The sequence below is a fragment of the Gadus chalcogrammus genome, chromosome 16 (assembly GCF_026213295.1).
Source record: "Gadus chalcogrammus isolate NIFS_2021 chromosome 16, NIFS_Gcha_1.0, whole genome shotgun sequence".
NCBI lineage: Eukaryota > Metazoa > Chordata > Actinopteri > Gadiformes > Gadidae > Gadus > Gadus chalcogrammus.
The window spans coordinates 14,423,252-14,449,490 of record NC_079427.1 but is presented as its reverse complement, the minus strand read 5'-3'; the positions used below and the strand labels follow the sequence as shown (position 1 = coordinate 14,449,490).

The 26,239-nt window shown below is 40.9% G+C and overlaps 1 protein-coding gene across 7 annotated transcripts in view; it reads right to left on the bottom strand.

Annotated features, from left to right (window-relative positions):
- gramd1bb (GRAM domain containing 1Bb) overlaps positions 1-26,239 on the bottom strand; it is a 106,170-nt gene that overhangs the window by 74,760 nt on the left and 5,171 nt on the right. For 6 of the 7 annotated variants that reach the window (XM_056610382.1, XM_056610383.1, XM_056610385.1 and 3 more), the window contains exon 1: positions 15,822-16,146. The exons of the other annotated variant lie outside the window; for it this stretch is intronic. The gene's annotated coding sequence lies outside the window, so the exon portion shown is untranslated. Of the gene's footprint in view, positions 1-15,821; positions 16,147-26,239 lie in introns of those variants that run through there. 7 annotated transcript variants of the gene reach the window in all.

Genomic DNA, 26,239 nt, shown 5'->3' with positions numbered 1-26,239 from the left:
ACTTGCTGTCATGTGTCAGCATTAGATGGATTACATTTTGGGTTGCAGTGTAAAACTTATAACCGATTGATTGTCTATTTTTGTGAAATATTTTAACAAGGCGAAAAGATCCAACATCATCTATGTCAAAATAGAGTTAGGTCTAGAGCAAGTCCAGGACCATTTTTATTTCTCTGCCAGTCGTAAACCTCATACAACTAACTCACCAAACCATTCAAAGGCAGTGTCTTGACACAAACGATGTATGGGACAACGTAGGATAAAAAAAACGGGTTGTTCTTAATAGCTGTTTTCTCACAGAGCTTGGACAAGCTAGTGCATTGCTGCAGCTGTACGACTATCTCTAGGTGGACTTAATGAGAACGGTGGTGAAACATCACACATCCTTTCATCTCTGCTGCATGGCTGCACTCACACTGAACCAGTTAATCAATCAGACCGGGTAGCCAAATCAGAACTGTACCAATTTATCATTCAGACCAGGTAGCCCAATCAGAACTGTACCAATTCCATCCAGACCAGATAGCCCAATCAAAACTTTACCAATTTATTATTCAGACCAGATAGCCCAATCAGAACTGTACCAATTTTTCATTCAGACCTGGTAGTCCAATCGTAGCGCAAGAATCAACAAGGTGGGGATGTACTTTGGGGTCAGTCAGAAGCCAGAAGATTTTCAAAAGATTATTCCATGTAGCTACTCAAGAACATGATGAGTAAACACTGAACCATTTGAGCATGTGGATAAAACATTGTAACCCCAGGGGTAGATGAACGACATTAAGTTACCAAGTTACAAGGGAACTGCCAAATTAAATAGTTTCAAAAGGAAATCTTTCAGGTGAAACGTCAAAAGAGGCATCCCATAATATGGTTGACGTTTTACATTGTAATGTTACACCGTGTCCTGTGTGTATTTTGAAAGTTGAGTTTATACAGAACAACGAGCCACTAGTGAATAAATTGGACCAATTAGCAGGTAAAAAAAACAAAAAACTGCCCCTTATAATTACAATTCCTTAGACGTTATTTGAAGTAGCCCAGTTGGATATGAGGGTTTAATTTGAGTCATGTTTGAACATTTAGCCGCCAAACCTTCAGTGCCAAGCAAGCTTTTTTGACATAATTTGACAACTCCTTGATATGAAATCATTTGACAACTCCTTGAAACTCCAAAAAATGTCTTTGCTGCTTTCTTTCCATTAGTCAGAAATATCATCAATCAGTGCATTTGATTAGCCATGGCTGTACAGAAAATGTTTGCTTGGACGTCAAAATAAGTAAATTCCCTATTGTATACAGATTTTGTATTTAGATGGAATCCTTAAACCAGTAGGAAATCATTGCTAAGCCACACCGGATGATCGAACATATGTGGGCATTTCAGTCTGACAGAATGAATGACTGTTGATGAATGCATGCTAATGAAATGGATGAATGCTAAATCAATACACTTCCAGCTTCACTCAAGTCTCTCAAACACAGTAGTCCAGTAGGCCTCCATCAGGGTGCAAATGATGGGGGGGCCGGGCGGGCATGACTCGTTCTGTGTTGGAATATTGTATACAACATGCGTATTACACATTTAACCTACCGCAGTTGTCATTTTGTAACTCAACCCTATCGTGAGCAAGTTTCTCCTGTATATCGATGAAACAAGAGTTAGTTGTCATGCGCCATGGGACCTGATCTGGGTATATATACCAAGCTTAAGCCATTAGCTCAGCACTGTCCTCGGTCCATACTCGTCTGGAGCCATGACTCATTTCACAATCACAAAAAGCCTCTGACATCAGGCGAGCTTAGTAGCCAGGCGGACACTCGCTGATACACTGCGCCGCTTTAACACACTGGAACTCAGCCCCTAAGGTCAGTCGGAAAACATCTCTCAGTCATACTCTATGCCATATGTGTTACATTATAATACAAAGGTCATACGGCCTTAATTCACATTCTCATTTCAATACAGTTGTTCAATGACAAATTTCAACTGATACATTTTGAGCCGTTGTAATCGATAAATCAGTAGTCTTGAAATTATCTGGAGATAGTCCACTCAGAATACAGAACATATTTTATAGTCTACGGTAAGCAACAAGAAAGACCATCAAACAGCAAAGTTGGTACAATGCTTCCTGTGTGTGTGTGTGTGTGTGTGTGTGTGTGTGTGTGTGTGTGTGTGTGTGTGTGTGTGTGTGTGTGTGTGTGTGTGTGTGTGTGTGTGTGTGTGTGTGTGTTGTGGCGTCCCGCCAATTAAACCTCGGCCCGGACGGACCTGAGGTTTCATCCTGGACGGAAAATACCACCGTCACCCACCAGCCGGCGACGGAGAGCGCCCGTTGAACCCCAATCAGCGAGATGGGAGACACCTGGCTGGACAGCCAGGAAGACACTTTAAAAGGAGCACGAGGACTGACATTTGGGAGGAACGGGAGCGAGAGAGAAGGAAGCTCTCGGGTCCCCGAGCGACTAGAGGCTCACGGAGGCCCTAGAGACCGCGATTACATTATTTGTCAAAGATGTATGCAATAAATGCCAAGTGTGGCTTAACCCTCGCTTAACCCTTGCTTAGGGGCCACTCACACTAGGGCCGTTTGCCTGTTCCGTGCTGCAGGAAGATTCAGCACGATTCCCCCCCTCCCCACTCCCCCCGCTGGCCCGTGGTCACACTGCTCCAAAAGGACGTGGCCTAGGCACGATTGCTCCTTCATACATACGTCATCACGTCGTAATACGATAAATACGTCATCACCAAGCGTCCTCGCCGCCATAACAACAATGGAGAACAACAATGTGAATGATGTTGTCGGCCCAAATTTCAAGTAAACCCTCGACTTCACTATCGCACCAACGTAAACCCAATCGTGAACCGCTTGCCGCCATTGCTGAAAAAAAATTTTGTGGGGAAAAAGGGCATGGACCTATAAAGAAAGAAGGGTCGCGCAAGGACTACGTCATCCAGCTCACATTGCGTATCCGCGCGTGTGCGCGTGTCATCTCATTAGCATCTGTACTTTGGCCACGGCACACCTCTCCCAAGTGTGCCGTGGCCAAGGGGCTGTTCCGTGCTGGAATATGGATGGCGTGGTCACAGACTTTAGTATACAAATGAGCTCGGGCACAGGGCCGTGGCCCTAGTGTGAGTGGCCCCTTAACGTGTGATTCGTACCTGGAACCCGGCTCATTGGGGGAGCGGGGTACCACAGTCTGTGTTTGTGGTTAAGTATTTTTTTTTTTTCTCAGCACTGACAGCCAACTAACACGCGAGAAAGAAACTTTGTATTTAGAAGGGGACGGCCAATGCAACATCTACTTTACATTCACAAAGTGCTCCCTCAACCAACAGAACTGAGTTTTATCCGGACGAGTATCTAAAGCACAGCGGTCAAAAAAAGGCTCATTGCTGCTCAATAGGTTTCAATTCATTGGCAAATGTGAAGGGAAGGCATACATTTGCCCACAAAAACATGCAAATAAACAAACATACACTTATTCGCACATACACTGCCCTTTTGCAGAAAGCGTTTCTGCTAACTTGGATTAAGTAAGAACTTCACACAGGATGTGGACCCCTTTTTTCACCAGTTGTCGTTAACACATGCCTCTCAGCACACAATCAACAAGGGCAACATGACAGACAAGTGTGCCCAAACAGCTGGGAAGGAGTCACATTACAAAGCCACCAAAGATCTGTCCTTCTCTTACACAAGTCATTTATAGAATTATTGGAATCACTTGAGTATACATTAATAATTTCACTTATAAGACACATACAAAGACTTATTACAACTTTTACTAGAGAATGACAGATAATTATATTTCTTTTTATGAAGTTTATCGCTCAAGCAAATCCCTTATTAACTTTATCAAATTGTGAATGAATGAAAACGCTAGGCCTACCTAAAAAACATACGTAGGTAGGCTACATGACGTTAACTATGCAACACGTTTTATTCAACCTACGAAATTAACCTCGCGTATTCAATGAAAATAATCCTGATCAAAACAATGACGACCCGGCGACTGATCTGATGTTTGGACAACATGAAGAAACAAAAAGACCGAACCTGTTAGTCAAGAGTACTTTGTTATTTCCAAGCGAGGGCTGTGTGTATCGATTGCAATCGCTTTCTATTGAATTGCAGTTGCATCATAACTTGACAACAACTCATACAATTATGACATCGCTCATGATACCTGGTCGCAGTGGAAGGAAGGAGGAAGAAACTCAACTCATGCCCCGTCCGTGTCTGTGTGTAATAAAGTGTTTTACCTTTGGTTTCAACAAGTCAAGTTGCGCTGTGTGGCTCAGCACACAAGCGGCTATTTCTGTACCATATCCCAGCGGACCACAACAGTCGATCTTCTTACAAATGTTCTTTCCGAATGCGATTGACTTAGTGAAAGAACCCAACACAGGCAATCAGTGCATCTTGTAGGCGGGGAAAGGACACCGTTATCCACAGATGGGAGTGCGAGAAAGCAGACCACTGAGCGATGACCTATCAGTGGCGGAGCGTGCTGCAAAACAGGAAAATGACCTCCCTCATTTTAACCTCTTACTGGCCTGGATGCTGTCGCTATGTACATTCGGGTGGTTCGATTGGAAGGACAAATGTTCAGCAGGCCGGCGTGGTCGGGACAAGCCGGAAAAATAGCAGCATAATTGATGTCCGTAATCACAACTATAGAAAATGTATTGAATCATTTTGTAACTCAAGCATGGCATCATTTGTCGAGGATTTTGTAAATTCATCGGGTTATTTAAGGAAATCATATTTTTCATCTGATCGCAAACTATTGGTCGATCTACATTATGATCTTGTAGTTCAAATGAGTCTAGGGTTCCTGTCAAAAGTTCACAAGACGTGTATATATATATGCATGTTTCTTAACGGGCAAGCGACCCGCTCGACGTGCCAGTGTATTTATTTTTGGGCAAGATATAAATATTCATGAGTAAAGAGTTCTGAACGTTCTCATTGGTTGCCTGGATGTTGGCATTTATGGAAAGTCTGTGTGAAAATGGCCTATTGGTACATCTCACCACATTCATATTTCAATATAGGCCAAGTTAAAAAAAAATGTGTGCGTGTGTTGCATGCTGCACAGGGATAAATTTGCATGCATATTTGCATAAATAGGCCAAGTTACAAATACGAAGGCAACCAATAAAGTCCATCAAAAAATCGTGGATATTTTAATAGAATATCCTATTTCTTGCGTCTCCAGTTTTAAAACTATTATCCTATTTCGTGCGTCTCTAGTTTTAAAACTATCATCAAGTTATCCCTTTGCTGCTAGACTTTTATGTGCGTGTCACCATCATAAAATAAAATGCCATAACAAACACTTGTTATGCCAAAGTCCATGGAAGCTGATCTTTAACGCCTGTGCGGATGCAAGGTTAAAGGTGACACACTACAATGTGGGCAATATATCTGTGACATTGCGGCCCCATTGTGCCTGTATGTTTCTTGGCCACAATGTGTGTCTCATGCATGGCAGCATGCATGAGACACAGAGTCTTCATTGAACATCATGAAATGGCCGCACGCACGCATGCACGCCCACACGCCCACACGCACACACACACACACACACACACACATACCGAGGGTAAGTCCAAAGACTGATTGCTTCTGTGACAATATTATGGCATGGTTCCCCCCTAGGTTATTTATCAAGGAGACTTATGTATTCAAATGGAATCATGAGAAATACATCACAAGAAAGTACACTTATACATTGATGTACAGACAGTTTGTTGACTCTCTTAATCTGTGCCAAATCTTTCAGCTCCTCTTACACTCCTCTGACACAGAATATATAGCAAGAAATGTATCTGCTTAATCTTACATTGATATACTATCTATAATCAAGCATTATTCACATCACATCACATAGTATACAATGTGGTTTCATATTATCTTACCAAGCGTCCATCAAAAAAGTTTTCTTTTTTTGGGATAGCAATTTTAATGGAAGTGCCCTGGTCTTTATTGATAGACCAGTTCATATCAGAGATCTGCAGATGAGCCCTACATGTCTGAAAACAAACATCTACAGGAGCACGACAACATGTATCCTCCACATAGAACCGCATGTATGCACATGTTCATTTTTCGAACCCAAGCTAAAGAGTTAAGCATGCTAAGCTTGTTTACAGCAGTATCCTGCAGCTAAAATACCATACCCCCTGGGAGTCAGAATCCGACACGCATATGACCCTCAACATATAAGCAGTTTGCTGAAGCTGTGACAAAAACAAACAAAAAAACATAGTAGAACCTGACCTACCCTGACCCTGACCTGAGGCCTAATACGGCCGGGAAAGCCAAACTGTCTCGGGCTGGCAGCAACAGCAGCCTTATTATCATCAGGGTAAGGAATAGGCAAACTACCCTATTGTTCTCCAGCTGAACTCTTGTTTGCTATACACTGCCTGTGGCACTGCAGTGAATATTGCATGTGTGTGATGATGTGGTTGCCGCAAAAATATTAGTTTTTAGAGATACAATCAAACACACAGAGTGGTAGAGGAAGAGAGAGAGAGAGAGAGAGAGAGAGAGAGAGAGAGAGAGAGAGAGAGAGAGAGAGAGAGAGAGAGAGAGAGAGAGAGAGAGAGAGAGAGAGAGGGATGTAGAGAGCGAGAGAGAGAAACCAATAGGAGACACAGAAGTGTGGAGATCGCCTTTGGTTAGCACCAGGCAGGGTGAGGAAACTGCAGCATGTCATCACATCATCTCATCCATCTTCAGCCTTCGGATCCTGGGTCCTTCCTACAACACCCTCATGAAATAGCCCAAGGGAGAGGCTTTCCTTTTACAAAAAGCAATGAATCCATTTAAAAATTGCCAGCAACTAATTCTGTTGCTGAACTTTGGGAAGCAAATTCACCTCTGTGGCAGTAAACTTTGCGAAACAAATTCACCTCTGTGGCAGTAAACCCTGCCATGCACCATCTAAGGGGCTTAGCTGGGATCCTCCGAAGTCCCAGACTCTATCTCGATCTATGTACATATCAGTTTATAAGCTTGTTAGCAGCAGTATCCTGCAGCTGAAATACCATACTCCCTTTGTGCCAGAATCCTTCTGACAAGCATATGACCCTCAAAATCTCAGAAGTTTGCTGAAGCTGTGACAAAAACAAACAATAAATCATAGAAAAACCTGACCTTAGGCCTAATGTGGACAGGAAGGCCAAACTGTCCCGGGCTGGCAGCAACAGCAGCCTTATTATCAACAGGGAAAAGAATAGGCAAACTACCCAATTGGTCTAAAGCTGAACACTTGTTTGCTATGCACTGCCTGTGGCCCTGCACTGATTATTCTTCATGTGTGTGATTATGTGGTTGCCCCAAGAAGAATTCGAGATTCAATCAAACACACAAACAGAGGTAGAGGTAGAGAGAGACACGTAGAACGAGAGAGAGAGAGAGAGAGAGAGAGAGAGAGAGAGAGAGAGAGAGAGAGAGAGAGAGAGAGAGAGAGAGAGAGAGAGAGAGAGAGAGAGAGATGTAGAGAGAAATTAAGAGGGAGAAACAGATGGGAGACACGGGTATAGAGATGTGGAGATCGCCTTGGGTTAGCAGCACCAGGCAGGGTGAGGAAACTGCAGCATGTCCTCACATTGTCTCATCCATCTTCAGCCTCACGTCTGGCAGCTCCTCCAGAGAAGGCACACACGCTGGATTCTTGGTCCTCCCTTACACACTCGTATAATAGCTATAACTAAATGTGCACGCAGAATATATATCAATTCATGAATACAGCGTACGAGCGCTTTATCTTCAGAGGGCTATACTCCTTACAGGGTAATTGTCTAATTGTTTTAATAATGCCTTACAATTTCAATGAGGTCACCCCAGGCAATAAGTTCACCAAAAGCAATGAATCGATTACATTTTTTTGGCAACAACTAAATCTGCTACTGAACTTTGGTAAACCCATTCACCTCTGTGGTAGTCAACCCTGCCATACACCATCTGAGTGGCTTAGCTGGGTTCCTCTGAAGACTCAATGCTGAGGCACAATGCTGCAGGGAGAGGTGTTACCTCCTGACATGTCAGGGCTGACTCTTGAGTGTGAGTGGGGATGATTGGCTTATCCTGGGTTGCACCACAGGTGTGAAGCTCACCCAGCCCAAGAGGATCCAACCATGACTTCGGCTTGTTGGAGTCGTTTTTAGCAATTTAACTATGCAACTCAAAGCCTATGTGATATAACAAACTGACAAACTAAAACTATGATAACATTTCATGAAGGTGGACACCCCACAACTAATGTGTCTAAGAAAAAAAAGAATTTCTCAATGTGTTACAAAACAGTTAAGTCCTTCAAGTTACAGTTATAAGGGATAATTTTGTCAATGTAAATTATTTTTTATCATGGCAGTTTACAGCAGTAGGTAGTTATAAACATAGGGAAAAGGACGAGATTTGGCCTTACCATTTTAATTGGGTGGAAAACTCATCAATATAATCGTCCACTTGGCAAAAATCTCAGATGCTTTAAAATTAAGACGCACAGGGGGATGTAGGATAATTGGATCAACGCCAAGACAAAAGTAAAAAATGTTATCAGAAAGATAGATGAACTATAGTTGAAAACTGCGGACTCTGCCTTCCTGGCTATCTTTTCACTTGATAAAAACAAACCTCTGAGCAAGGAAGATATCCCTTCCCAAAACATGGAACAGGAGTTCCGATAAGCCCTGCAAACAGGTTACCTCTCTGAAAATGATTAACAGTGTAGATTTCAGTGTGTTATTTCCCCCTTTCCTAAAGTACTATTATGAAGATGAGTGGGAAATATAACCCATTTCTCTAGGCCCTTGGCTTCCAAAGAAAGATTGGAATCAATTATAAATTAAAATAATTTGATCAAACCAAGAAATACACCAAGCCAATGTGCTTGATTTAGATTCAGCATTAACATTTTGGATTATCTCAAATGAGGGCAGGGTGTAAGTTCTATGACTAATCACAACTCAGACACGATATATAGATTTGAGTACCAGAGAGCAGACTGTTATGAAAGTGAACTGTTAACTGGCTCCAAATACAATTGATGTAAAAACCCTATGTGCTCGTCTTTCACAAATGGGGCTGTTTTGTTAGAAAATAATTTCAGAGGAGATGAATGGCTACTAAGGGCCTTATGTGTAATAGGATTTACAGATAGTTATTAAATTAGCAAATTATTGCCTTTTCAATTGCAAGAATCATTAGCCACTAACACCAGTAATTGCTCATTGGTAAAATGGAAAAGACGTTTCCTGACGGTCTTCCACTTATTCAACACTTTTTATTTAATGAAGATTATAAGTGATAGTTTTTAGCAATTTCTCTGATATATAGTGATTACCGTTTTGTATTGTTTGCTTCAAGGAACCTATAGGATAAGATGATCTGCCCTCCAAGGCGTTAAATCGCACATGTCTCCATAACCAATGGACTGTGTTCTGGGAGCGCATCGTCTCTCCTTGGACCAGATCATTCTGGTACACACACACACACACACACACACACACACACACACACACACACACACACACACACACACACACACACACACACACACACACACAACACAGAAAAACAAGCACACTGGAAGGTGTCTGTGTGTGAGGCCTCTCTGGCCCCCATTAAATCAACTAGCCTGCTCCTCTGGGAACTATCATTCAGTAGCAAGGAGGAAAGGCAAAGCTAAAATCAATGTACAGTTTTATTTGTTGGACAGGCTTACAACATCATGGATTCAATTGGGCATTCCACATCCTTACCAAGCTAAATAAAAATAAAAGGTTAGCGACTAATTGGCTTGGCATAAGGTTTCCATTCAGTGTGGAGCTTCACTTTGCTTCAAATGTTGGTTTAAGTCAAGGTAGCCAATGAATTTATTAACATTCTTAATTTAAACAGCAATCAATAAGTCTCTTGAAAAGAAAGAGTAAACCCAGTATATGGGATAAATACGCCTTTCCAAACTTTTAATTTGGCCCATATTAAATAATTGGATGAGCTACCTACCCAGGCTACCTGCCTGCACTCGGTCTACAATTGCGAATGATTGGAGTCTTCCAGAATGATTCCTTTCTTACATACGCTTCATTGCACATGCCTACCAATTTAGTATCCATGTTGAAAAAGCACTGGCATTTCTCTAGAAAGTCATATAATGATACCAAATGTCAAGGCGATGCATTTCAGAGATAACCCAAGGGAGGGAGCGTTATGGCCAATCAGAACATTTAAGCTAAGGTTTCCTCTCCAATATTTTGGTTCCTCTGAAATGCCTATTCTGCACCAGTAATTTCATTTTGATTGAATTTTTTTTCTGCATTTTTGCAGCCCTTTCTAACTGTCCCTGTCGCAGGGTATAAATACCTAATTATCCAAAATAATATCTTGCTGTGTTGAGTGACAAGACACACGTCACAAGGTACGCGTGAACAACAATTACATCAGTTTATCAGAATTCCATTCTATGAACAGATCTGCTGAAGTAGAAAATTAATTGCTTTTGAAACAAGATTACTCTGATGTACACGGACAGATAACATAGCAACACCTTCCATTGGGTTTGAACTATCATGCCCAGTATGGCCTTTAACTAGGACTCAATGCATTTAAAATTAGGGAATCAATACAGTTCTAAACTGTATATTTATAAAGCCAAGGAAAATAGGAGAAGGTTTACATAAACACACTTTACTGTCAGTATGTTTACATGTATAATCATAAGAAGATTGACCTAGGGCCCATCAAAGACCCTACTTGTTCATTCGCTTAATAATTTAGCCCCGGTCTATCAGGTATTCTTCCAAGATGTCTAGATTCTCAATGTCCCCCTCAAAATGTTAATAAACATTGGTCTCCAATGATAGATAGCCATACAGTACCTTCCATGAAACAAAAGTTTTCAAAAAGTATGACATTCCAAAACTGCTGAAAATGCTTGTCAACAGATTTTTAGCTACCACCATTCAGAGATGTAATTATATCTCATCAATTCTATAAAAGAGATTATGCAGGGAGAACTCCATTATACCACAGTTCAACAGCAAGTTACATATTATATATATTTGACGCCATTTCTATTGACCTATCTTTTCTTCCTGCCGGTTACATGCGTGGGTCCAAATGGATTAGGGGACATCAAGCTGAAGATGATAATCAGTTCAGACATAATGTGCAAACGTAATGGTCTTAAAGAAACCTGCTGTCATAAATAACAAAAGTACAAATAAAAAGCAATGGGTTATTATCTTGCCAATCTAGTGCCGTCCGAACAAACAGTTACAGGTTTCTGAACGCTTTCACCACAAGGGCAAAGAGTGTGCTGTGACAGAAGCTCTATTGTTATGGTATTTTCTCTGCAGCTATGGCACAAGCCTATGAACATAGTCAGAGCAAATTAGGTCAACGCCATGCCAGTCCAACTTCTGTCAACATCGACAACCTAACCACACCATCGTAATGGATGGCCCCTCGTAAGGCTTCAGATGTCCAACAGAAGGGTTGTCTGAGGTTATTAACAAAAGCCAAACCAAAGCCTGCTACATCCTTACAGTACTTTTATTACATTAGTTATTGCATCAGTGATTTGTTTGGTCGTTAGTTTTGTCAATATATTATGTATCACTTGTCATCGAGGCGTAACAAAGACATATAATCATGAGATGAATGATTGTACATCTCAAGGTAGCAAGGATTTTCGGTCACATGTAGCCATTTTTTTCATCGTCTCAACGCAATCAGATCAGGATAATTTATTAATATAAGCATCCTCCTAATTGACAGACTCCTGTGAATCAGCAAAACATTGTGCTGTGTCAGGACTGATTCAGGAGAACAGTTGCAGGCTAATCAAAAAAGGCTTCTCCTAGTCTCTCAACGTGGCTCTTCTACAGAAATAAATCATATTAGAATGAATGCTCTTGGAGCAATAGACCCTTTTCACATGAGCCTTGTTGTAGGACAAACACAGGTGTTGCTTGCAACACAAATGATGTGTCCGTTCGCGCCAGGGCACAGGCAGCACTTATCTTCACTCGTTTAGTGTTCTCCCCGTGTATATAATAGTAGCAGACCATTACGATTACATCTACCTGAAAAGGGTCTATCACCCATTTATCTTGTGTGTGTTTTCTATATTAGATAAGTAAAATAATCTTGCTGTTATCCGAGGGACAGAAAACAACTGACTTCTATTTCTCCTTACAGTCGCTAAGGGTAACATCTTAACTAGCTCTTAGCTTAAAATCACCTGGACAAATCTGTAGTCAATGCTGATGAAAAATAGTGATTTACATAATGCTAGCAATAAAATCACATCCTATAACTGATATATTCAATAAAAGAAAATTCTGGCCAGCCCATACCGCTCTCTATGTATACAAGAATCGTGCTAGCGACACTCCCAAAAAAAATTCCCACTCACACCACGCACCCAGATGAGCTTCGCTAGTTAGCAACTGCGATTATAAGGTATTTTCTTCTCAAGTTCACATCATGTCACCTCCATATCTGGTTACCCTGGACTCATATTTCAAATGAGCATAGACAAAAAACTAATTTGTCACATTATCTATGGTCTGCACTTGAAACTGGAATCTTCGACTTGATTTTAATTTAACTCGCAAAAACCAATGCGAAATATAGACAGATGGACAGTAGATGTCTAGTTTGAAGAGGGTGGCTTTAATGAGATCCACTATGCAGTGCCTTATTATAACCTATAAAATACATTTCTTTCTCCGGTAAATTAATGCATGACAGATGCCAAAAATGGCAGCTGTCAGCCTGAGTGGAGTGAGTGAATGCTAATAAACACATCCATCTTGTATAAAGATTTAAAGTTTAAACTCAACGCACTCAACGTCAATGAGATTCATGATACATTAAACCGGTACTTCACTTATATAACACCAATATATAACCAGAGATAAAATGTATTATTATTCACATTGATCACATGCTAATAGTAGAAGAATATCAATATAGATCAGAGTGTTCAATAATGATTTCCATGATGTGATAGCTGTCAGACTTCAGAAGAGTAGCGAGTAACTTATTAATGTGAATGGGCATGTAGCTGTGCTAGCGTCTACATAAATAGCTTAATTGAAGGTACATGAGCAATAGTACACACATGCCTGGCGTAGGCCTACGTTGTTACATGATGCATTCAATCTGGAACCATATAGCAGGACAGTACTTTGATGTAATGGTAATGGTCCGTCTAAAATATGAAAAAAGTATGCTGCCCTCTTTTCATGTGCCTCAGCACTACTAAAAATACTGCTTTTCAGCGTCTTTACTTCTCATGTACACGGCGCATTTCAGGCTATTTTTAGCCACCGGGAACAAACGACACGTGGATAGACACACAAGAACTCCACCCCCCGCCTACAAATTTTCCCATCTTGCTTCTCATTTCTATCAAGCTATGAACCCCGTGACTTAACACAATCATAACTTACATGGTTTAGGTTCAGAGGATGTGTCAGAGATTCACGTCCATGTCCTCATTCTTATGGTCGACCGATGCGAGATGTAACCTCCGCTACGCCACTTGGACAAGAAATGTAATCACACGGCAAAACAATATTAACTGATTTCATTTTGGCCTTCGGGTCTTGTTTCATCCTGAAAATATGAAACGTTTTAACACCCGCTAGAGAAGATCAAAGAATAATATGAGGTCAATTTCACAGAAATCAAATGAAGAAAAACTATTTACCCAACCGTTTCCACAGAAGTGCCATTTAATCTGAATGTAAGGCGAAACACGGAGCAAAGCTGTGGACTGAAAATGGCCTTCTTTGTCACATTGTCTGCTAGAATGCACCCAGAAGTGGTCACCTTTAGGTAATGATGAGGGGGCAAAACACAGATGCTGGACACCTTGGTGCAGTCTCTCCGGTCTTCCAAATGGAAGAACTCCAACATCCATCTTCATTCAAGGCCAAGCATTACTACAAAGGAAATGCTGCAAATAAACCTCCCTGACCCTATTTCATTTCACAGAGCAGTGAATCAATATCCATACAATCTCTGCCGATAAGGATGATTCTTGACGTTGACGACATTAGGCAGGTCCAAATGCCCAGACATAGAGCACTGATTGTTTTTGACATGTTAGAAATATCGACATTACAACTGTACAAAGACAGGAAGTATAATTTAAAACTACTTAATAGCAACTGCAATTTATTCTTACCACAGTATAACTTGAAGCAGAACCTCAGCTCAATTTCAAAGCACTTGTATCCTGTGCAATTAATTACTTTACAGAACATTTGCAATTAGTTGAGGGTGTCTCTTTATGTCTACTTGTGTGAAGAAGTTCCGCCTGGGGACCATAGGGCTTAATGGACTGTATTATCATGGAAACATTGCACAGTTGCATTTATTTTAGTTCAAAGCATCAAAAATATATATTTACAAAATGTAGATGCATTTGACAAAACGACCAAAATGGTAAGCACAATCGCATTCGGTTTTTTAATATTTATTGCCTAGGCTTTATTTCTATGGATAAATAGGGAATTCTTGGTTAAACTCCTGGGGTAAAAGGTAAGGATGTCTGGGGTTGCAGGGCAACCAGTTCCATTAGGGTCTTAACGGTCTTGCTTCCCCCTCACCCCTTTTAGGCTAGCAAAGAAAGGACTGGGTAACACAAAGGTATAATTATTCCTTCTAGCAGGACCAAATGTAGTTCTATTATTGTCAGTAAGTAACTCTACCTAGTGTTCAAATCTTCCCCAAATACGTACAACTGAGGCTTGGCCTTTTATTTTTCTAGGGAAATCAAACAATGCAATTCCAGCAGTGAAAGTTGTTTGAGAAATGCAACAGCATTGTTTTCAAGTCCTTGGTATTCAAATAAGATTGGCAAAGGTCCAAAAAAGTCAACTGATCTTAAGCGTACTGCATCCTCTTCCAGCGAGTGTATAAAGAAAGAATTAGAGACACAGCTGGTCATGCCCAGGACCTAAATGTACATCTCAGTTCAGACAGGTTTTAACAATTCTGTTATTATAAATCCATGATTTAAGGCAATCGTCATCTTCTTCATAATTCATAATCAATATGTCACTTGGACTGCTACTGGACTCCAGCAGCAGTCGCCGTTTGAAGTCACCATTTGAAGGCTCAGACGATGATACACTCTTGACCCTCCCAATAAAACACCACGTTCTAATCATAACCATTACACTATTTACTTGTCCTTAAATCTACATTTGATTTATTGTACTGTGTGACCACCTGTGTCAGCCAGAAAAGGCAAAGGAACATAGTGTCTGTGTCCCTCCCATAGAGCAGGTGGTTGGCAGGGAATGGCGCAGGTGGATCCAGACTCAGTAAAAATATAACTATCGTGACCTCGTTTGTCTTTGACCCCAATTTACTCCCCACAGCTTGCATTCATCAGTTCAAAGGCGAGTCACACCTCTATCCCACACCAAAAGCCACTCCCAAAAATACAAGTAATTGAGTATTTATAATATAAACGATAAAAGTCCAATTGACACTCTCTGAACAGGTGCGGTTGTGGTGGTGGTAACCAGTTCTCGGCTAACCTGCGGTTCCGACCACGGGATCCCTTGGCTCCGTTATTTTTAGACTTGATCATTCACATACATCACATGCACATTGAGCTGTTTCTATTCACACTGCACAGACACTTGAGCACTCAAGGCAAAACACACCATGCAGCTACTAGCAGCACATAGGGTTTGCTTCCTCTCTTTGTGTTATTGTTGCCACTAGAAGCGGTGAAGAAGAAGGGCAGCAGAAATTGTACTTTACCTCGCGGAATAAAAAGTCTGTTCGCTGGGCTACTTTCCAGAACGTGCCATCTGTCAAGCGGATGGGCTACGGGGGAAGTGGGAACAACTCTCGCCGGCTCTCCTTCCTGCCGTCCCTGCCCTCGCTTCCACAACAAAGTGCTCCTGCGTTACAGTGGGGGGAAGAAAGGAGGCGTCCGCTCCTCGAGCAAAGGAATCCTCCCTCTGATCCCCATTCAAATCCCAATCAAATACCAGGGAATCTTGCAGCCAAATGCAACTCACCCCCTGCACTCTAGGACACTGCCTGATCCAACACCTCTCTCAATCCCTCTCTCTATCTCATTACCCCGCTCTTTGAATCACTACTTGCCTCCCGATTCCTTCTCGGCTCTGCCTCCCTCCAGCTCCAACTCCAGAACGCTACTCTCTCTCTCTCTCTCTCTCTCTCTCTCTCTCTCTCTCTCTCTCTCTCTCTCTCTCTCTCTCTCTCTCTCTCTCTCTCTCTCTCTCTCTCTCTCTCTCTCTCTCTCTCTCTCTCTCTCTCTCTCTCTCTCTCTCTCTCTCTCTCTCTCTCTCTCTCTCTCTCTCTCTCTCTCTCTCTCTCTCTCTCTCTCTCCGGCATGCTTTCTTATCCACAATGGCTGGGACTGCCGTGATTGTGTAAGCATGCACACACGCTTGTGTACACACACAAACACACACGTTTATGTGAACACACACACACACACACACACACACACACACACACACACACACACACACACACGCACACACACACACACACACACACACACACACACACACACACACACACACACACAATCACCATCGTTTTCTGCTACTCTCAACATCTTAGGAACAGGACAGGGTCTTGAGCCCCTTTTCTGTTTCCGCTGCAATGCATGTTTTGCTGAATGGATGATTGAACACGTCACTAGCAGTGCTATGTACAGGGAATCCCAAGGAATTGAGTGGGGGTGGCTGAGTTCAGGGTAAAAGAGGTAATGAATAAGTCATTGTGAGTCCCACTTCCATGTCACGTGAATAAAACAAAATATAGATTTGGAGTCTGTTTATTGGATACCGCATCGCTTTGTATCTAGAATGTATGACCATTACAACTGCGCCATGGATAAAAGCCCATGGCACATTTTTCCACTTTGTGGGACATGGAAGTTAATCTTGAATCTTTAATCCCCTTTCACACATGAGATACCAAATGCAGGGTATTGAATGGATGTCCCCCCAGACATGGTCTATTTTCAGCCCTTCCTCTTGCTGAACAGTGAGCCACTAGGATGAGGGTCTTTCTCAACGCGTCAGACACCCGTATCCGACCTCCATGCTTCAACAACAGTGGACAAGGTGGAGTTAAAGAGATATGAAGGTAAATATAAAAGTGACCTTCGCGGTGAGCAGGTGTTGGCGAAGGCTACAGCCAACCCAGATCACATAACAGCTTCAAAGATTAGCAGACTCAAAGAGAGAGGAAAAACATGGTGACAGTAATAGTTATGCATCATGGGAAGTATTTTCCCTCGGGTAAAGCAACAATGCAGCACGGTTTAAACACCCTGCGCCTCAGCCACATCACACCAACCTCAATTCCTAGTTACGCTTTCTAGTGACGTCTTTGGTGTGAACTAATGAAGGAAACAATGTCATCAGAAGAAAACAGAACGTCTTAACCAATGCAAAGGTTTCTACGGAGCCCCCCTGGTTGTTCTAAACAGTACAAGATGAGGCCAACATAGTGTTTCAGTCAGAGATTTGTTTATTTTTAACAAACATGCAAATATCAACATCTTGTGGAAAGATAGCCCCTACATTCAGACATTCATAATACTGTATAGTGTATAGTATACTGCTGTGTAGAACAAACAAAAAACGTGCGCACAGTTTCTGAATCCGAGGGAACGGTTTACACATCAAGGTATTTTTTCTACCACGGGACCCCAGTGAGGCTCCGTAGGTTTCTGCAGGAAGGGAAGGTTTATCTAATTGCGGAAGTTATGCCCGATTGTGAGGATTTGAGGAAACCGATGAGGCTCTCCATCATAATCACATCCAGCTGTGCTGCGGTCACGGCAGCTGCGCTCTAACAATACATTATTGAAACAACTAGAAAAACAGGACCAACCTCTTTGCTACTTCTGTTAACAATATTGTATTTCTTCGAAAGGGGATGTCCACCAATTTACCACAATGAGGAAACCGATGAGGTAGTGATGGGAAGAGTTTCACATAATATTTTCTAACTTTCCAATACCGTGGCATTAGAGTGAGTTAACAATAGGTGCCTACTTCCGACCACCATTGACGCATTTTGCATATTTGCAGTGACATTAGTAGAAGGCCATCAGACTAGCTGATTACCAACTGCTTCTTCAATTTGAAGAAAAAAAAAAAAATCACTGGACAATTATCTGAGGCTCCCCCCTGAGCCATGTTTGTCGCTGCTCTGCTACTACGCTTTGGTAACACAAGGCATATGATGGATCGGAGAGGGTTGTGATGCACAATGACACGTTTCATGTACATTTTCTCGATGCCGGTTACCTGGTTACCGATTAGAGCATCAATATAGCGAGGAGGAGGTAAGTCAGGAGGTCGAAGTGCAATTTGACGCCGCAGACAAACTCTAAATCTGTTTAACTTAAGTCTTAAAAAGTCTTAAACAAAAACAGAGACAATATCAAAATATTGTACTTAAAGCTAAATATTCAACTATATTCAGTGCAGCTTTGTCGAGAAGAGAAACAAACTGAATTCAGAATCATTCCTGGCTTGAAGCTGGCAAAGTCATCAAAGTCGTCCCATAAAAAGAACATAAGAAAAATGTGGTTAGTTAGTTATGTAGTTTTGCATGTGGAAGTGCAAGGAATTAGCACAGTACGTGGAATTGACAATCTCTACACAGTCTACAAATGTAGGTCTAAAAGTCATGTAGGTTTACTCTACCCAACGGTGCGTTGAACATCAACATAAGTGGCTATGCTTCTAAGACTTGATCACAAAGGAAATGGTAACATTAAAGCTAGCACTACCAGAATATATCTATCTATGTGGATCCTAATACTTGCAATTAGATTCACTCAGCATCATCACTTCCCAAATTGATTGTGTACCAAAACGGCTGAGCTTTAGGTAATGCTTAAGTACTGACATCTAGCTTCATTTCTCTGATTGGCGGATGGACAGATGATACAAAATTACCCGGCATGTTCCTTTGTGGCTAACTGGGACGCTTAGAACGACTTTGATTGCGAACGTTGTTGTGACAGCTTTTCCTCCATTAAAGCTCTTCGATGTCGGCAGAAAGGCCCCTGACAAAAAATGTAACAAACAAACACAAGCATTTTCTATTTTGCTCTTGTTTGCTTTAGGTTGTTCATTGTAATTTCGGTTGTTCATAGTCCGAGGCCACCGCCTTCTACACACTTGAGCTGGATCCAGTAAAAGGGGAAAGGAGATTTGGTGAAGAACAGCCTACTACTACACTTTTTTCCGGAATTGTCGGTTTTGAATCATGATTAATGAAAACCCAATGAAAGCGTCACTAAAGGGGTCTTCATATTCGATAAACACACAGTGTGTATTGTGACAGAGTTGATGGATGGGCACTTCTTGGGAATGGCTCATGCGGGAGGAGGCGAGGTGGTCGATGGGTATTGTAGAAGCTAAAAATGAGTGGCGAGGTAACAAGAGGTACTGTTTTATTCAGAACTATTTCTCTGTTTATATAGCGTTCAGGTAAAATAATTATACATTTCCATTACTGATAGGGCATACATTAATTAGGTGAGTGCTGCATGCAGCGCTCAACTATTGTTCTTCATAAGTTTTAATCTAAATTTCTTCATTCTTCATTCTCCTAATTTTTACGTCATAGAGAATCCATTCAAATTTTTAATTGTTCAGAATAGCTTGGAATCGTGCGCTTTTTTTCAGATTTTTAAAATATTTTATACTTATAAGATATTCTACTTTTAAAATACAATTTTTTTTTTCTTCTGTATCTTATCACTTATATCTTCAATAATATCTAAACAGAATTTCATCATTTAAACTTTCTTCAGAATCACAGTTTTAGTGTCATACCGGCTTCATCTATGTGTCTTTTTTAAAAATATTTTCAACCTCCCTTTGAACTACAGCAGTCACCGCATTTTCTATTTTTTCATATACTCTTCTATTCCCGCTCAATCAATCAATATACATATATATATATACATATATATCTGTAAGTTAAAGGGCAGAATATGAATTGAATTTGAGGGAGGTGAGGGGAAAGTTAGCTGGTATTGAGTTCAAGTGCAGTTTGTTCTAGGATTATAGGTCAGTGGCAGTAATGTGCTAGCTACTTCAAAACTCTAATCCGAGTAATAAATGCCTTCAGGCAAATCCTTCTTCTACATACTTGAACCTGTTCAATTACTGGTTACTGTGATCCTAGTTTAACTTCCTCTGATCTGAGGCTGTGTTTCATGATGATCTCCAGCTGGTTTCTGGCCAGTGGAGGCCACACTAAAGTAGATTTTAACTTTGCTGACAGACTCCCCTCTTGCTTTCTAATCCTCTAATTAGAAATGGATTATATGTATTGTTATATTGCTTTTTTACCCTAACTTCTCCATCCCAAACTGTTGGGTTTCAGAAGATGGCTGATTTCCAGTCAGCGATTCTAGTCTAGACGTTTTGATGCAGGGGTGCCCACATGTGCGTGTGTAAATGTTTGTGTATAACTTGATAAGAAAATAACCATCTCTACATTATCTCTGTGTCATTGAACACACAGTGGAACACTTATACCTTAAACGTACATACGATCTCTCCACACAAATTACTTTCTCCTACACCAACTTAAATCTCTGACAGGGTTCCACTCGCCAATATATTGTTGTACAAAACATTTTGTTAGGCATTATCATAGTGTTTTCTTTTAAATTAATGAGAATTATGACATGGGCATTCTGTACAGTGACATTTGTCATCTGTAGTAAGAATTCAAGCACAGGTTAAAGGGTTTTTCTACTGTTGAATAAGAACATACTAGAAAATGCATTTCCTGCAGAAAATGCGGTGAGTACTGGCTTAAATCAAGTGAAGGAATTTGAACAAAAGTTCAAAAGTCTAAATGGAGTAAACAATGTAAACATGCACACCTTTTAAGAAAATGTTAATGGTTGGAAACAAATAAAGTGACAGCTGAATGAAAAGCGCAAAGCATTGCTAAAAATACAGAAATGTAAAATGAATTGAAGTAAAGAATCTGAAAGGTCAAATGTATTGCCCTGCACTGCTGGTGTGTGTGTGTGTGTGTGTGTGTGTGTGTGTGTGTGTGTGTGTGTGTGTGTGTGTGTGTGTGTGTGTGTGTGTGTGTGTGTGTGTGTGTGTGTGTGTGTGTGTGCCTGCCTGCCTGCCTGCCTGCCTGCCTGCCTGCCTGCGTGCGTGCGTGCGTGCGTGCGTGCGTGCGTGCGTGCGTGCGTGCGTGCGTGCGTGCGTGCGTGCGTGCGTGCGTGCGTGCGTGCGTGCGTGCGTGCGTGCGTGCGTGCGTGCGTGCGTGCGTGCGTGCGTGCGTGCGTGCGTGCGTGCGTGCGTGCGTGCGTGCGTGCGTGTGTGTGTGTGTGTGTGTGGGCGTGCGGTCGTGCGAGCATACTTGCATGTGAATGTGATTGTGCGTGTCTTTAAGAAAATAGCGAGCCAGAGCAGGAAAAACAGCCCAATCTGGCAACACTGCCTGAACGTCCTCCAAAAGTGGCCCAATCTGGCGGGAGTAACTGCCCAATCTGGCAACACTACTGAGCGTCCTCACGCTCCTGCGTCCATCAATGAGACCAACTGAAAACGAAGCCGGTATGAAACTAAACTGTGATTCTGAATAAAGTTGATATGATGTCGAAATTCCGTTTGGATATTATTGAAGTTAAACGTGTGTAGATTTGTTAAATGATTTGAACGAAAGTAAATGGTTGAAAAATGATTGAGTTGTCTTAAGAAGTAGGAATGTCAGAATGGGTAGACGTCTTCAATGGAAACAGCTGAAAACGAAGCTGGTATGAAACTAAAACTGGGATTCTGAAGAAAGTTTAAATGATATCGAAATTCCGTTTAGATATTATTGAAGATACAAGAGTGACTCCCATGTTAAAAAAATATAGAATTTTAAAAAGTATAAAATATTAAAAGAATTCCAAGCTATTCTGAACATTTTAAAATTTGAATGGGGTCCCTAGGTGAACAATTGAGGAAGGAGATAGGTCCCAAAGTTTGTAGAGAATAATAAAGAGGAAGGAAATTTAGACTAAAACTTATGAAGAACAATAGTTGAGTGCTGCATGCAGCACTCACCTAATAATTAATTGGATACGCCTGCAAACATACACAGTGCTATAGTTCCTTACTGCCAAATTCTGCTTATTATATTGTGAATTATTCAAAATCAGGAATATAGCATTCTTGCTGAACCACTTCCAATAGAAGGGATATTTTAGGTAATATACAGTCAATTCTGAATTCCTATCACCAATTTCATAGATCTGTGGCCATCCTTTTATTGCCTACGTTACTCGTTTCCATTGACAGATTGTTAAGCATTGATCTATGCATGTCCTCTCCCCTTCTTTCCTCAATAGCTGGGGTGGGAGCCAATTTTGGAACCCAAGTTGTAGCCTAAAAAAAGAACCAATTATACGTCAGACGGCTAGATCCCGATTCCCTACAGCAGATAAGCAAACAAAAGCTACCATTGTCTGGGACTTGGCTGCATGGCTTTCATCTACCATTCATCGGACGTCCATCTCCCAAACCGTCTCCATAGCTTATCCGCCGCCGCAGAACCAACGCTTGTGTGGGGGAGGACAGATTTACACTAAAACACAGCAGGTTTTTTTAACAGAACTCGACAGAACTCACTCGCACATCCTTTCCACTTGTAGAAAATAGTTGCTCCATCATTTCTTCAAGCCACAGAACCAACTTCTCAAATTCTCCTCAGCTGCTCTGTCGCTGATGTGTCCCTGATTGGAGCAGGCTACATCACAGGGTTGCCAAGAGACTTGCTCAGAGTACTGAAACATCCCCATGTAACTAGGACTGCAGCAGCTAAGCATTATTTTCAAAGGAAAGTCATCTAACCTCTATTTTTAGATTTATTACTCATTTAGTGACTCAGTCTATAAAAAAAATACCAAATGCTAGTTAGCAGCGTTCAAAGTGACGTTATAAATGTGCTTGCTTTATCTGACAATTAGCTTAGATAAGCTTAACTATTCTACATAATGATAAATGAACCAAATATTTTAATTGAACCGCAGTTTAGTTTTCTGACGTACGACTAATCAAGATATCGACTCATCGTTGCAGCCCTGCTGTAGTTGGAGCCTATAACTTTTTCTCCTTACACGCCACTCGCCAGTTGGAGGAACTGAAGCTAGTTCCTACCTTCTGTCCAGCAGCCATCTGTTCCACTCTGCTACCCTTCTGTGCATAATGGGAAGCAATATTATGCCCAACTCAACCTTGTTCAACACTGCAGCTTTTTTTTTAAAAAACACGAGAATTGGTTACAATGTTTAATGAACAGACACAAGATTAGTCATCATCGGCTGGCTGAGCTCTCTTGAATTGCTATATTTGCTACAATGGCTGTCATGGCAATCTTTCCAAGTACATGTCATTTTGACTTAGCACACTGCATGTCAACTAGAAGTTCCAGAAGCAATGCAGTTACAGTGAGGTTGGATCAATGAAAGGCTTCTATCGAAAGATACACAATAAGAGAGAAAAAGGGCACATGCTACTGGCTGTTCATTTGATATTAATATATTGTACTGCATCATTTGCATGGTTGTATGATTAAAATGTAATATGAAAATAATAGAATTCATAAAAATATTATCGTGCAAATGCTTAGTTTATGGTTTAAAGTCTTTAAAACCTGTGCATTTGCTAAGGATCTGAAATCGTTGAACAGTAATTAATTGGAATTACTTGACACAACTCTTTTGATTTCTGTTGCACAACAATAGCATTGTTATTGTTTGGGTGCATTAATGAAATTAATACACAATAATGAGTCATTTTATGAGGGCTATACTGACATTTCCTTGTCAACAGTCTGTAGGATGTTTCAGACATATTAAATCAAAGACTGTTGTATGAATATAACCTTTCCTACATAAAAAAAAGATTATACGGTTCACTACGGTTTTGTGACAATCACAACAAGTCTCTTGTCTAATGTATTCAGCAGTGTGGCGCAGTGTGGCATATTGTGTGTGTGTGTGTGTGTGTGTGTGTGTGTGTGTGTGTGTGTGTGTGTGTGTGTGTGTGTGTGTGTGTGTGTGTGTGTGTGTGTGTGTGTGTGTGTGTGTGTGTGTGTGTGTGTGTGAGAGAGTGAGTGATAAAAACACAAGATGAAGGACAATGAGATAGGAAATTAATGTGTATCACTATCTACATGTGTATGTCTGTATATGTTTATATAATATCTGAAGCCTTAGTGAATGCTAAACTGATGGCACCTTATAGCATTCGTTTAATGAAAGATAATTGGACAACCTTTATTTTAATTATTATTTTTTTAAGCATGAGGTATCAATGCTGATATAGACAACCTGTAAAGAGAATTCCTTGGTAACGGGCCATATTCCTCAACTGACTTAAGTAGCCTTGCTAATAAATGGACAATTTATAGATTAGGACCATTGCGTTATTGTGACAGTTTAATTATTAATTCTAAGAAGAGTATGAAGAAGTCAGAGGTATTTTCATCATTGTAAAGAAAAAGCAAAAACCATGGAAACATAGACTTTCCTCACCAGAGATGGGTCATAAGAGCCTTTGAGTTTTAAGAACATTGGCTCACTGCTACGTGTGGAATGGCTGGCAAGGATCAGACAGTTGTGTGGAAGACAAGACAGCTCTTTCATTAATATTTCAAACTCTTTTCACAGTCATCATTATCTTAGCCTGGTACAGTGAAACCGCACATGGAAAACTCACAGAGGCTTTTCTTTTCTAAAGCAGTGGTTTCTTGCATGAGGAATATAAATTATATGTATGTTTTCCCTATGTAGTAATAATAGTAGTAGTGGTAGTAGTATAGCACTATTATAGTTATAGTATACATGCAGTAGCAGTATGCATTTATAGCTCCCCTACATTGTTTCCTGGGTTTTGTAAGCTGGTTTAATATGATCTCATGAAGACATTCATTGAAAAATGATCCACATTCCCTAAATAGGCGTCCTTCACATAATGTCCTTGATTGCATAAAAGATTGAACTAAATAAATCACATTGGCGCCTGCCATGTCGACCCACCTTGATGGCTGAAACATGACAACGTTTAAGTTGTCAAGGTTATTCCTCCCATTGGGAGTAACACAGTAACTGTTAAGAGTGCTCCATGAAAGCTATATCCTGGTTTTGTGTGTGTGTGTGTGTCGTTGTGCGTTTGCGTGTGTGTGTGTGTGTGTGTGTGTGTGTGTGTGTGTGTGTGTGTGTGTGTGTGTGTGTGTGTGTGTGTGTGTGTGTGTGTGTGTGTGTGTGTGTGTGTGTGTGTGTGTGTGAACACGTGTGTAGGTGTGTGTGTGTGTGTGTGTGTGTGTGTCTGTGTGTGTGAGGTGTGCGTGTGTGTGTGTGTGTGTGATTGATGATTGTGATGCGTTATTTATCAGATGACAGGGCTCTAGATTCACAGACATGTAGTAAACGCTATACCACAAAAATATATATAGTTAAAAACGAAAAAAAAAACATTTCTGTTTCTGCAAGTCTGTGCAGTGCAGGAAAACATAAGTATCACGCTCAAGAAAACATCAAAGATAAAACATGCGCAGTGAGCCCTACATATATTCGTTATGAGAAAGAATCGTCTGATATTCTTGAGCCTCTCTAGTGTGAATAACAATGTTATTCTGCCACCCTCTGGACAATCTTCACAATGCATACTGTATGCTATAAGTCATATGTGGCCATTGAAAAGGTTATTAAACTCTCAGATTTTATCACTGTACTTAATGCATCATGTAAGCAACACAATTCCATACATATAGGTCAGCTGTAGTTAAAGACAGTTATTTGCAGGACTTTTTTTCCCTTTTACTTCTTTGATGGAGATAGTCAGAGACAAACAGGACAGAATTTTAACATGAAAGTAAAATCCCTAATTACAAGAACAAAAAGAAAACTTTAATTGAGATTTACAAAGGGCTTTTACCACACAAGAACCCTTTATCACCTCAGGGAAATTATATTTGCACGCTGCACTGATTTGTTATTTGATGAGGGAGATCCGATGATTACGCTCACCTTGGAAAAAAACAAATCCTCTATTAACACAAATCCGGGCAACGACTGTTTGTGCAGTGAAGAGAGCTCATATGAAAAAAATAGGACACCCTATTTTTCCCAGTAATTTGTGTGCAATTAA